At 39.0% G+C, this 14,008-nt stretch overlaps 1 protein-coding gene across 6 annotated transcripts in view; it reads right to left on the bottom strand.

The window, feature by feature from the left end:
• The window catches only part of grik1a (glutamate receptor, ionotropic, kainate 1a), a 363,004-nt gene that overhangs the window by 98,059 nt on the left and 250,937 nt on the right, over positions 1-14,008 (bottom strand). The window lies entirely within an intron of this gene.

Genomic DNA, 14,008 nt, shown 5'->3' with positions numbered 1-14,008 from the left:
GTACAACTACAGTATGAAATATCACTTTTTAAAAGTACATCACTTTACATTTTATATCACTTACTTAACATACTTCAGATTTAGCAAGAAATGTGATTTTATTATGATTAAATAAGGTACCGTGCAAAAATTATTTTAAGATACTCTGTGATTAACAAAGAATACCGAATACTATACACCCGTGCATCATTCTCATCTGAATGCTAGTAGCTCTTTTAAATTTACAGATTTTATTCGCATCGGTGTCATGATCTTTGCAGGTCCCTATTGTCTATATGATGTTCTGCTATTCCTTGGGTTATTGGTTCCCAACAATGTAAAACTGTAGCTCATTTTTACTCTAAGTAATTTCATACCTCCATGCTATGATTGCTTTTCTTGTACTTCTGAGATTTGTGCTTATCATCATGAGAGATATTTATCTGTTATCTGGTAGCACTCATCTGCATGAATCACTACATCTCGAGGGCATGCAATTATTTGCAGAGGCAAACCATCTCTTTTCTTGAAATCTCGTCAATCAAATATAAGAAATCACCTCCAGTTACTTTGGTACAATGTTCCAGATCTTCCAAAACTAATCACCTAGGTCTTTCTCAATGAGATCATTAGATCATAAATTGTTAACAGTCTTGTCCTGCTCGAACTGTTCAAACATATAACTACTATACTCTAAAAGTCCACACATTTATTTCAGATTTCAGCTTCAAAATATGTAACTTCCATTTGATAAATTGGATGGGATTTCAATTTCAGATTGCAACACTTTTTATTTCATCAAGGGTTTACACTTGCATATCATATAACTAAAATATCTGCAGAAACCTAAAATAGTACCCATACATGTGGAAAAATAACACCCAAGTCTCCTTTCATTCCCCTTCTCTTTTCTCCATTGCCGTACAAAATAATTTTCCTTGAAGTCCCATCATTGTTGGATGAAAACAGGTTTATAAAATATAAAACGAGGACCATTGCTACAACTGTTCAAGTAGACCTACTCACGTTCTCTTTACTTTTCTCCAGCAATTTTTGTTTTCCTTTTTATGTACATTTTCAATTCCTTGTGAAAGCTCCTATTGAAACTGCTCGCATTATGTTCATCTCACTACAGCCATTCCTTAATGTATTCATGGAAAGCACTTCATTAAACAACACCTTGTATACTGGTAAAGCTGGGCAAAACTCATTATGGATTTGGTGCAGTGAATCTCTCGACGGTGACAGGCATTATTTGTTAAAGCAAAAAAAAAAGATTTGTATCCCAAAGAGACAAAAATGTTAAAATGAACATTTTTTGAAATATATGAATGTCTGCAATTAGATCTCTCTAATATCACAGCCTGCTCCTGTTCCTTCTACCCACCTTCCTATCTGCCTTTCATCCCTTCACATTTTTAACCACTTTTAATTTTTTTGTTACCTATCCACAAAACAGTGAAAACAGTTTCTCTCTCTACACTTATCAAAATGATTCACAGTAAATTTCCTCTCAACTACTTCTTCTTGATGAAGAACAATCTCAGTTTTGTTAGGGTATGCAGTCCATTAAGTTCAACAGGTAGCTCAAGACAACATAAAACGCAAAGAAGGTGTAAGAAATAGATCCATAAATGACTGCCTTGTGACAATGCAATTCAACCCTGTCAGCTTGTTTTACTTTCTAACTGGTTTCAAATAACAGGCACCCATGTGAATATTGAATACAAAGAAATTCTGAATATCATAAATTCATTGACTGCAAAATGTCTCCTTTAAGCTTAAATATTCTGGGAGGGTGATTTGTAAATACTCCCTTCATATGGGCTTACTTTAAGCAACCCTCAATTCCAAACCCAAATCATTTTCAGCCTTTAATCTGAAAGACTAGCTAGTTAAGGATGGCAAATCTTTGAATTTCTCTAATGTTTAAGAAACATTATTACATGTAATTTATTACATGTTTAAATAGTCTGAATAAACAACATGGTTCTATATAAGATTCCAAATACAATTATAAAACTCTAAGTAAAATAGATAAGCTGCACTAGAACTGTTTGTAAGTCTGATACAAGGTAAGTATTCCAATTGAGAAAATTCTCATATCAAGTTATATTTTAAATCTAATACACCCTACCCTCTAAATTACTCTCAAATGTTACAACTGATAACATCTTTTGAAACTTCTTCCTTTATGTTGTATTTGTTATGAGAGTGCTAAGTATAAAAATTCTCCATACTTCTGAAGCATCCAATCAATTGCCCCCTTACTTGTTCTTCAACTTTTACAATGTTCATCCACACAACCAATCTATTTTTAGGTACTAAAGATTCAAAGATTCAAAGTACATTTATTATCATAGTAAGTACACAACCCTGAAATTTATCTTCCCCACAGATAGACACAAAACAAAGGAAATCATGGGACCCTTTTAAAGAATAAACATCAAAAGCCCCACATGCAAAAAAAAAACCAAATTGCAACAGTGGAAAAAGTGGAAAAACACAATATATAAAACACAAAATCAAAAGAGTTCAGGCATACTCAGTTCAGCTTGGTATTCGTTATCTGCAGTTCATGGATCAAAATGATCCAAAAAAGCAACAAAAAGGAGTGACCAGAAACCAGAAACACATTATAACATGAACTACAGAATCCAGTTTACAAACCGCATCGACTAAACCTTGCCCAAGATCCAGCACTCTGGCACCATCTTCCAACAGCACCAAGGGAGACAAAGACCTTTTGAACACAGGGACCTTCCTGAGGAGCAGCGAGTGAGAGGGAGAGAGAAACTGTCACATGCAGACACCTTCCTCCAGCAGCAGTGAGCAAGAAGTTGATAGACAGCGCTGAACACCATTTTGTGATGGCCATCACACTAGCCTCAATGATTTCAGTCTTCCATGGTGCTCTAGTCGGTGAGAACGGTGAGAAATGGAGTCAATCTTGGGCTCAGCCCTATCTTCAGGCTCACTCAAAACATCCTCAGAGACAGCAAAGCACCATATCAGTCAATCGGCCTGATAACACACCACCAAAATGTTGATCACTGGTTCCAACAGTAGCAGAACCACATTTGAAAGCAAAAGAAGGTGAAAAAAACTTAAAAGTAGTTTCATGATCTGTCTGGAGGCTGTTGCCTTTAATCGCCTTGTTCATTGGCATCATTTTCTTCAGGATATGTAAATATTCTGATATATCAGTTTGTTTCCTAGTACCCATCAGGGCATGATCTTCAGAATATTGGAACATCTTCAGTGTGCGGTGGTGAGCTGCCATCTTCAACAGCTTCAGTCCTTCTGGTGAAGGTAATTCCCCAGTGCTGTGCATCCAGTGATGATGAAGAATCTGTGGTAAACTTCCAGGTCAGGATGGTATGCAACTCGAATGGTAATCAGTAGCTTGTGGTGTTGCCGTGCACAGAACTCTTGTCTTTCTTGGTGGTAGAAGTTGATAGCTTGGGAGGTGTCATTAGAATAGTGTTGATGAGTAATTGTGGAGCTTTTTATAGATGGTACACACAACAGCTACTGTACACCATTTTGTCGAGGAAATGAACGTTTTGGGCAAGGGATGGGGTTGCAGTCAGTCTGGCTTTTTTGTCTTGGATGGTGTTGTTGTGCTCCCTAAGGGTTTTACCTGCAGTTTTCTAGGCAAGTGGAGAGAGTATCCCATCATGTTCCTAATTTGTGCCTTATAGATGATGGAAAAGCACTGGTTGGTCAGGAAGAAAGGGATACCATTTCTGGGCATACAACTTGCTATTGTGGACACAGCATATCTGTGGCTAGTCCAGGTGAGATTCTGCTCATTTGTGACCCCTGGGTATATTGATTGTGTAGGAATCATTGCTTCTGAATGTCATGGGTAGATGGAGATGGTCATTATCTTACACTTCAGTGGCATGAATGCTGTTTCTAGCTTATCAAACTGTGCCTGCATTATTGCATGAAGGCAAGAAATGCATAATTTGCTGAGGAGCTGTGAATGGAATTGAACGTTGTCTAATCAAAAATTAAAGTCATCACTTCTAACTCTGTGAAGTTTGTTGATGAATCAGCTGAAGATGGCCACTGCCCTGCAAAGATGTACTGGGATTGGGATAGTCGACCTCTATAAACAGCAGCCATTTTTCTTTGTGCAAGGTTTGAGTCAAATCATCCTTCACCGTTATTATACCTCTTCTGGGCTGGATCGTTTGTGAATGAGATGGTTTCACCGTGAAGCCCTTTGGTTTTTCACATGTGGACTGCGATGGACCAGCCTTATTCCACAGATCAGAGGCAGAGAAGATTGCCATCCTAGACTCAAGGCAGGGCATAAACCATGAAAGGGTATTACTGCTCACCACCCTGCCTTCTAGCTCCAATGCATTTAGGAGCAGAGTTGATAGCAACGCATCATCTTGCTTCTAGATTACGACACAAATGCTTATAATATGCTACCAAAGATATCACATATTTACAAACCAATCTGTTAAGGCAACAGACTATAAATTGTGTCCACTTACAGATTCTTATGAAAGAACCCAGACTGTACCCCCAAACACACTGACCATTCTGCTTTTAAATGTCCACATTTCTGATATTTCTACTGCAGTTGTAAGAAATCCACAGCAACAGCCTAAAAGTGTTCATTTCTGCAGGGAGGGCAGCAATGGGGGCTGAAAGTCACTTGACAGATTTGGTTGTCTGTGATGGAAGATGGGAAGTCCTATGTGATAACCAGAGGCATATTCACCTCATGAAACTAATGGCAATTCCATGCAGTCAGAACAAAGGGCAATCTAATGGACATTTAAGGAAGATGGTGGATGGCGGTGGGCAATGTGGCATCATCGTACATAAGCCACTCTCCGTCCATTCAAGTGTACAGGCAAGCTGTCCTTTGCAGTTCTGAATGTCCCAACATCTTTTGCAGAATAGATAAATGTTCAAAATGACAATGCAGGTGTAAAATAAAACATCTGAGCTGTGAGGGATGAAAGTAAAAGATACGAGTTTCTTCCCTGCTGTGCACGCTGGACATTAGTGGGACAAGGACAAGATGAGCTCAGCTAGACTATTCTTCACAGTCAACTTGGCTACAGATAAAGAATGGCTCTATTGGGCTAGAAGTAAAGGTCAGCTGGCAGACCAGCTCATTCCTGCATTCAAGTGGTGGTATTGGTCACACTCAGTGGTTGTGGAAATTAGAAAGAGGTTAAAAAAAAAGACCAGACTTTGAATAAAACTCAGCAGTTTAAGTCCCAAGTAGTTGCTGAAAATAGTCAACTTAAACATAAGAAATTTTCTTTAAAAATGGAACTTACAGAAGTGACAAGTAATTTATTTTTGAATAACCCGAGGTTAAGAAAATGTTCATGATATACGGAGACTTTGAAACTAAATGATATTGGGTCATATCCAATTAATTCTGACAAGTAAATAAGATCTATCTGCCTTGTATCTGGTTTCTATGGTTACTTATTGCAACTTTATTACAATTATGATGGCAATTTTATTACCATTATGCTTTTATTAAGTTCCTGCTGCCATTCTGCAAATCTATTTAAATAAGGCTTGGTACTAAAAAGATACAGTATGAGCATTTATTTCTCTTTCTTTTTCTTTCTTTTCACTTTATAAAGGAGATACATATATTTAGAGCCCAGCAAAGGTGAACGTTAGTGTGCTGTGGAGGATTATAAAATAGTTTGTTTATTATATGTAGAATATTCTTCTGAGAAGAAGACTACACAAAATCTCATTAAAAGATAATTAGGTGTAATGTTGACATGCAGTTCTAGTTGAATATGTAGTCATGGACCAGTTGAAAATTAAAAGCAGTCTTAATGTGCTTCAGTGAAAAACAAATGGGATGAGGCCTAACAGCATAAGATCAGAAAACCTTACATATTTTAAGTATTTAATAGAATGCTAATCATCAGCAGGGCACAGTAAAGCAGTGACTTTCTTCATTTTCCAATTTTAAAAATTGTGAAAAAGTAACTAATCAGATCTTAAATCACTGAAACATATAACTCTTGTCATGCATGAGTTAAATCAAGGCAATCACTGTTCTTTATACGACATATGATTTGGAGGGTCCAATCCACTCTCAATGTGATTTGCAATGAAATATACTGGCACATTTATCACTAAACTAAATAAACAGTTTCTCAACCATGCTTAACTTAAATAAATCTTTCAGTTTGCCACAGCATCTCATAAATCTTTCAGCCATGTTTGTAGAGTTTGAGCACTCTGCTCTCTGGTACACCAGTTAAATATCAGAATGAGAATACCGGAATGTTCTTTTAAAAATTAAAAATAAGTTAGCTTACTTGTTTTCAAAAGGAAACTAGACTGAGAGCAAATGAGAGAGAGGAATAAAGAAGGATGCCCTGAAAGGCTTTGATGTGGTAAGTAGAACAGCAAGAGAATTTGCAGTGTACTAATAATGTTAATTAGCAGGTTAACTTTGTGATTCTCTCTGCTGTAGATTTTATGCAGTTATGTCAAAAATAGGCAATGGTCAAAAAAATTAACTTGATTCATGGACTAGGAATATAAACTGTTAATAGTGGTACAGCCAGGAAGAGAAATATGTGGCCCATTACAGACTCAGGTACGAAAAGCTTACTTGGTCTACAAACTCCATTTCCAGAAAAGTTGGGATATTTTCCAAAATGCAATAAAAACAAAAATTTGTGATATGTTAATTCACGTGAACCTTTATTTAACTGACAAATGTACAAAGAAAAGATTTTCAATAGTTTTACTGACCAACTTAATTGTATTTTGTAAATATACACAAATTTAGAATTTGATGGCTGCAACACACTCAACAAAAGTTGGGACAGAGGCATGTTTACCATTGTGTTACATCACCTTTCCTTTTAATAACACTTTTTAATCGTTTTGGAACTGAGGATACTAATTGTAGTAGATTTGCAATTGGAAATTTTGTCCATTCTTGCTTGATATAAGACTTCAGCTGCTCAACAGTCCGTGGTCTCCGTTGTCTGATTCTCCTCTTCATGATGCGCCATACATTTTCAATAGGAAATAGATTTGGACTGGCAGCAGGCCAGTCAAGCACACGCACTCTGTGTCTACAAAGCCACGCTGTTGTAGCCCGTGCAGAATGTGGTCTGGCATTGTCCTGCTGAAATAAGCATGGACGTCCTGGGAAGAGACGTCGCCTTGAAGGCAACATATGTCTCTCTAAAATCCTAATATACGCCTCAGAGTCAATGGTACCTTCACATACATGCAACTCACCCATGCCGTGGGCACATGCACCCCCATACCATCACAGATGCTGGCTTTTGCACCTTTTGCTGATAACAATCAGGATGGTCATTTTCATCTTTGGCACGGAGAACTCGACGCCCGTTTTTTCCAAAAAGTAGCTGAAATGTGGACTCATCTGACCACAGCACACGGTTCCACAGTCTTTTAGTCCATCTGAGATGAGCTCGGGCCCAGAGAACTCACCGGCATTTCTGCATAGAGTTGATGTATGGCTTCCTCCTTGCGTAATACAGTTTCAAGTTGCATTTCTGGATGCAGGGATGGACTGTGTTAAGTAACAAAGGTTTTCCAAAGTACTCCCGAGCCCAGGTGGCTATAATTGTCACAGTAGCATGACAGTTTCTTAGGCAGTGCCGCCTGAGGGCTTGAAGATCACGCGCATTCAACAGTGGTTTCCAACCTTGCCCTTTACGCACTGAGATGTCTCTGAATTCTCTGAATCTTTTCACAATATTATGTACTGTAGATGTTGAAAGCTAAATTCTCTGCAATCTTGCATTGGGAAATGTTCCTTTTGAATTGACGAACAATTCTCTCACAAATTTTGGCACAATGGGGTGAGCCACGACCCATCCTTGCTTGCAAAGACTGAGCCTTTGATGGATGCTACTTTTATACCCAGTCATGATACCTCACCTGCTACCAATTAGCCTGCTGAATGTGGAGTCTTCCAAACTGGTGTTACTTGAATATTCTGTGCACTTTTCAATCTTATTTTAACTCTGTCCCAACTTTTGTTGAGTGTGTTGCAGCCATCAAATTCTAAATTTGTGTATATTTACAAAATACAATTAAGTTGGTCAGTAAAACTATTGAAAATCTTTTCTTGGTACTTTTGTCAGTGAAATAAAAGTTCATGTGAATTAACATATCACAGATTTTTGTTTTTATTGCATTTTGGAAAATATCCCAACTTTTCTGGAAATGGGGTTTGTATATGATGATATCCTGTAGTTCAGTAATTTCACATAATGACTAATTTTTCCATTTTCTCACACAGGAGCTGCTGGAAATTACTGTTTGTTTAAAATCTGCTGCCTTTTAATCTATTACAGACCTTCCCTTTACTCTTCTTCCCATTCTTCTCATGCCGTACCTTTCCTTCCACTTCCTCGATGATTGTTTAAAACATCCTGCCTGTATCACATCTTAGGAGGTAGTTTTGAGTGGTGTTGCCCAGCAACCTGTGCCAATGTCCCAAGAGACCCCTCAGATAATATTCCATTGCTCTGTCTACAATAATGCAGGACTTCTACGCCGTGCACACAAAAGCCATTCTTCCACACAAGCAACCACAAATGCAGAGGCTGTACTTCCAGTCAGCTGAGAAGTGGCTTGGGTGCAGAGGCAGAATATTAGCACAGTCTGGAAGGAGGGTTGAGGTGGAGTTGGTTAGGGATCAAGAGCTTTGGTCAGGAATCTGGAAGGGATTGGGATTGGTTCTGATCACAACTAGGGATGAGAACAATTGACAGTGAGGTAGATGAGATGGATGATGTAGGAAAACAGAAATTACTTTTAGCGCCATGTGTGAGAAAAAACTTCAATTCCAGGAGTGAAGTAATGTTTTTGACAATTAAAAAAAAACTATGCAGATCTGGAAATTTGACCAGACAATACAACTGTTTTCTACTTAGATTCCTGATCTGAAAATTTTTCTATGCCAAGAAAGGAGTATTAAATTGGAAATGTAGAGTAGATTGAATAATATTTTTTACGTAAGGCTTATGGTACAATTTTCTAGCAAAGGTAGAGCACAGGAGAGAAATACAGGCAAGTCATGTTACCCATTATTGGGTTGTGAAGGAAGGTAGAAGCCATGCATCTGTTCTCTATTGGCATTGTATTTCTGTGTTCTGAGTTTATTATGTTTATTACGGTAACTAGTCATATTAGTGGGGGTGTGGTAAAAACAAAGGGAATAAGTTACGTTTTCACACTTTGTTCATGGCATTTTGGGGCTGGGGAGTGGCAGGTGCTATATCTTTTACTGACTGCTCAATTATGCTTAGTTTTGCTAGTTTCATTGCCTCAAGATTGTATGTTTGCTAACTGCTAATAAAGGATGGAATACATATCTTCGACTTTGGAACAATTATTACTGGAGCTGAGGGTGCTTCATGCAAGTATAACAAATATGTGGGGTTGCCAGCAACAGCAATTCTTTCGGTTAGAATTGGCCACTATAGTCACAGAAGAGAGGCTGCAGGAGGTTGAGGGTCAGGCCAGGTCCTAGGGAGGAAAGTGTGATTAGTTGATGAGTATGCAGAGAGAAGCAGGGCAGCCATGAGGAGCAGCATGAATTTCAGACAGGGTAACTGCAAGCGCTGGACTCCGTGGTCAAAGAAATAGCAGATCCCTTTAATGAATGGCGAGCAAGCCTCACATGTTGTGAAGTCCTGCTTCAGCATGAGAGGCTGAAGCCATCCCAGGACCACATACAAGTGCATGGAATTCATAGAAATGATAATTACATTTGCATTGCAACTCTTAGATGCTACTGTGCACATCCGGGTGTCTTAATACATTAATAGTGTCAGACATATCAATGATCTAGGATTAACAATTTTCTGTAAAGGTTGTTTCTTTCTTAGAAATTATATTGCGTGGGCCACATTGTGCAACAGCATAAATTTCTAGCCCAACAGCTCTAATTCAAGTTGCATTTTGCAGAAGGTGCAATATTGTTTTGAAATATCCAATATGTGCAGCTAAGATCAGGAATTATTGTTCTCCACAGTGTCCTTTGTAGGTTAAAAATATAGGAATTAGATATCCCAGAAACTGGTTCTCTATGCACTGTAACATATTAATTTTTATTCCATATTTATTTTAGAATATCTCTGCTCACTTTGCCTGCTTTCATGAATCCAGGCTTCTTTATGAAATGTCAGATGATGCTGCTTGGCTCAGTTCTATAGTCCAAAGAACCGAGCTGCAGACAGCGATTGTAAAGTGTTATGTGAACCTCAAATGACTCCATTTTCTCTGTGCTGACAGGTGTGGTTGCTGACAGCTCAGGAGAGTGGAGAACTTGGTTCACCTGCTTCTACAATGGACTCATCAATAAGCATTAGAGCTGCCAGTTTCTAAGCTAGTGAAAACAGTATCTGGTTGAGAGGCAACAAAAATAAAATTGACATATAATATCCCTTGCTCTTCACTCGTATGATCTACTTCCCTTATTTTGTCTCTCTGCTTTTTTAATGCTGTTATAATAGATAGCAGGAATTTCTGTTTCAACAATATTGATCAAATCATCCAGACCATATTACAATCTTCCACATTTATGGACGCAGAGTCTATAGAAGTGAGGCCAGTGCAGAAATTGCAGTCACCCTAGCAGAGATATTTAAAATACTCTTAACCACAGGTGAGGTGCTGGAGGATTGGAGGATAGCTAATGTGATTCTATTATTCAAGAAAGGCTCTAAAGAAGCCTAGCAATTATAGATGGGTAAGCCTGACATCAATAATGGTTAAGTTATTCAGAAGTTTTCTAAGGAATGATACAGATACTTGGGTAGACTGGGACTCATTAGGGACGGTCAATGTGACTTTGTGTGTGGCAGGTTGTGCCTAACCAATCTTACAGAGATTTTTGAGGAAGTTAGCAGGAAAGTTGATGAAGGCAAGGCAATGGATGTTGTCTACATAGACTTTAGCAAGGTGTTTGACAAGGTCCCATGTGGGAGGTTAGTCAAGAAGGTTCTGTCACTTAGCGTTCAGGATGAGACAGTGAATTGGATTAGACACTGGCTTCACAGGAGAGCCCAGAGAATGGTTAGTAGACAGTTGCCTCTCGGACTGGAGGCCCGCAACTAGTTATGTGCCACAGAAATCTGTGCTGGGTCCATTGTTATTAGTGACCTATATCAACAATCTGGATGATAGTGTGATAAACTGGAACAGCAAATTTGCAGAGGATGCCAAAATTGGAGGAAGGCCACCAAAGCTTGCAGCAGGATCTGGGTCAGCTGGGAAAATGATCTGAAAATGACAGGTGGAATTTAATGCAGGCAAGTGTAAGGTATTACATTTTGAGAGGACAACCAGGGCAGGACTTACATGCTGAATGGTAGTAGAACAGAGGGAATATAGATCCATAATTCCTAGAAAGTGGCAGCACAGGTAGAAAGAGTCTTGAAAACAGACTTTGGCTTTCATAAATCAATGTACTGAGGACAGGAGTTGGAATGTTATGTTGAAGATTTAAAATATATTGGTGAGGCCTAATTTGGAGTATTGTGCGCAATCTGGTTACCTACTTACAGGGAATATATCAATAAGAGTGAAAGAGTGCAGAGAATATTTACAAGGATGTTGCTCGGACTTGAGGACCTGAGTTATGGGGAAATATTAAATACGTTGGCACTTTATTCTCCAGAGCATAGGAGAATGAAGGAAGATTTGATAGACTTATACAAAATAATGAGGGCAATAGATAGGGTAAACACAAAAATATTTACCCTGATTAATAGTATACCACTCAACTTAAAAAAGATGGTGCCGGTAGTTTTTGCAGACCTAGGCAAATTCTTCCAGTTTGTCTGTGAAATACCTTATTCTTCTGTTCTCATGTCTTTATTTTCTTTTCAAGGTGGCAGGGGTCCAGTTAGAGTCCATGATCAAACTACAGTTCTCCACGAGCAGTAGGTTCTCAGGCTTGCCATGTAACCTGGCGCTTCAATATCTTCAGGAGTGGCCTGGAAGACATGCGCCTTCATGGTACGCTCCTGTGGACAACCCGGTTCCTCACTGATGTAGCCGACTGAAGCACTGTGGGAGACTGAAACATCGAGACAGCAGGCGGTGTGCGCTGCTGTCAGAAGACCTCTGCACTTGAGCAATCCTGTCCCTTTCCCTTTGATGGTGAGTGAGAGCCTGTCAGTCCTTGAGTCAGGGACCTTGGAGAAGTGATATCGAAACAGCAAGCTGCTGGTGTCCTGCTCTTGTTGTTGCAGGAGTGATATCTCCCTCCCTCGCTAGTGAGAGAGAGCCTGTCTGAGATACCAAAGTGCTGGGACAGACTGTAGCTTCTGAAGGATTCCAGATCAAGGTCTCTTTTGGGGCTTTTGCTATTGCTTGCATGGTGGTGCGGGGGAGGAGCTTTTGCTGGTGCATGGGGGAGGGGAGGGTCAATGTTTTTGCTACTGTTTGTGTGTGGGAGGGGAATAGGGGGCTTTGGGGTTCTGATGTTTCTGCCATTTATTCTTCGGGTTTTTTTCCATTTCGTGGATGTCTGTGAAGAGTAAGAAGTCTGGCTGTATATTTTATACATTCTCTGATATTAAATTGTACCATTGAACTTTTAAACAAAACCTCTAAATTGGGTAATGAAGTGTTTATTAGGAATCAAGAAATTCCAATAAAGATTCCATTTCCAAAAACATCAAGAGATTGAATTTTGATTTTACTCAATACATACAATGATCGTGAATATTTCTGGGTAGAATCTCACCAATTGGATAATTAGGCTGGGTACTTCAGGGCACATTGTACATTAGTGTTCTTTACTACTTTACCTGATCTGGCGTTACGGGAACACCACATAACACTATTCCAATTGTTGATACTTCCATCTGTACTGACATAAAGTGAAACAGCAAACATCACACTAGATCCATCATAGTATAAATAGAATCAGAAAAAAAAATTGCACTGGTTTGTTGCTTTTCTCACTACTTAATAGTGCATTTTGTTAGAGAACTTCAGAACTATCTGCAGGTTGTTATTAAAAGAAATAGAATGAAGAGGCATCTTGGCCCTCACTACATTGCCATTCAGTAAGATCACAGCAGAACTGAATTGAGAATTCTGCTTTAGAAATGTTCAAATACAGGGCTCCACAGCCCTGTACAGCAATTCACATACGAAGCAGCAATAATGGACTCTGCCCAATAGATCTCTCCCACCATTGGTAGTATCTACAGGAGGCACTGCTTCAAAAAGACAATGTCTATCATCAAAGATCCCCACCTTCCAGGCCATGCTGCTCTTTTGCAACTACCATTCAGCAGGAAGCACAGAGGCCTGAAGTCCCACATCAAAGTTAAGAAAAGCTACTACCGTTCAAAACATGCTGTTCTTGAACTGACAGGCAAAGCCATATCCACTGCAGCTTAGCATTCTGAACTAAAATGGACAACTTCTTTTTGTTCCAATGCTTTTTCTTGTAAAAATTGTGTATAATTTATGTTGGTTTTTGTTGCGAACATTGCTCATTTGATGCTATGCACCTCTGATGCTGTTACAGGTAAGTTTTTCATTGCGCCTGTCCATATGTACACGTGTGCATAAGACAACTTTGACTTTGAGGAAAAGACTTCCAAAGGCTCTCAAACCTCAGAAAAAAAATAAATCTTTCTTCACTGTCTTCCAAAGCCAGCTCCTTATTTTTAAGCAATGATTTAGCCCTCAACCTAACAGGGAGAACTTTATCCATCATTTAGTTGCTAAGAAATTCTGAAGTAACACTGCTGGCTGCCTTGCATCACAGAGTGTACAATTTATCATTTAGATCATGGCTGTGTGGGAATCTCATAGCAGGAGGCAGAGCCATGCCCATCTGTGAAGAGATTACTCATACAAAGTCTTCAGAGGCACTACATGCTAACTGGGTCTTGCTCATGCATTGTCCACTGGAGGCTGGAGGTGTATCCTGGAGTTAAATGACTATGTACTATATGGGTGTGGATGGCAGGGAGGAACAGGGTTTTTTTTTGAC

The sequence above is a fragment of the Hemitrygon akajei genome, chromosome 5 (genome assembly GCF_048418815.1).
Source record: "Hemitrygon akajei chromosome 5, sHemAka1.3, whole genome shotgun sequence".
Taxonomy (NCBI): domain Eukaryota; kingdom Metazoa; phylum Chordata; class Chondrichthyes; order Myliobatiformes; family Dasyatidae; genus Hemitrygon; species Hemitrygon akajei.
This window is presented reverse-complemented; position numbering and strand designations above follow the sequence as displayed.